Source organism: Austrofundulus limnaeus, unplaced genomic scaffold, assembly GCF_001266775.1.
Source record: "Austrofundulus limnaeus strain Quisiro unplaced genomic scaffold, Austrofundulus_limnaeus-1.0 Scaffold72, whole genome shotgun sequence".
Lineage (NCBI taxonomy): Eukaryota > Metazoa > Chordata > Actinopteri > Cyprinodontiformes > Rivulidae > Austrofundulus > Austrofundulus limnaeus.
Genome location: NW_013952474.1, coordinates 1,441,786 through 1,442,270, shown reverse-complemented (window position 1 = coordinate 1,442,270; position 485 = coordinate 1,441,786).

Here is a 485-nt window from a genome sequence, read left to right as displayed (position 1 = left end):
GTTTGTTTGTTTGTTTGTTTGTTTGTTTGTTTGTTTGTTTGTTTGTTTGTTTGTTTGTTTGTTTGTTTGTTTGTTTGTTTGTTTGTTTGTTTGAGTATGACTCAAACTCCCAGGCAACACTTGCTTCACGTTTTCAATAATAAGGTAGTAAAAGATACAGCAGCTCGTGTGGAGGGTCGAAGGTTTTAAAAGGTTTTGTGTGGTTCAGAACACCGGGCCCTGCATCCTCAGTCAACTTCCTTTACAACCTTTCTTCTGTTTAGTTTCACTGAAAGGGAAAGSTTTCGCTGACAATCTGGCATCAAGATTCGGGAAGACTGAAGAACCTTTAACTGACTGCTTCATTCATTTTGCAGATTTGTTCACTTTGTACCTGGACTCTCATGCGTGAAAAAATGAATTTTCTGTAATGGGTCATGAATGAATAGGAGAATACATGCATGTATGCATGTAAGCAAGGTTTTTCTGCTTGGCCTTCAGAGGAG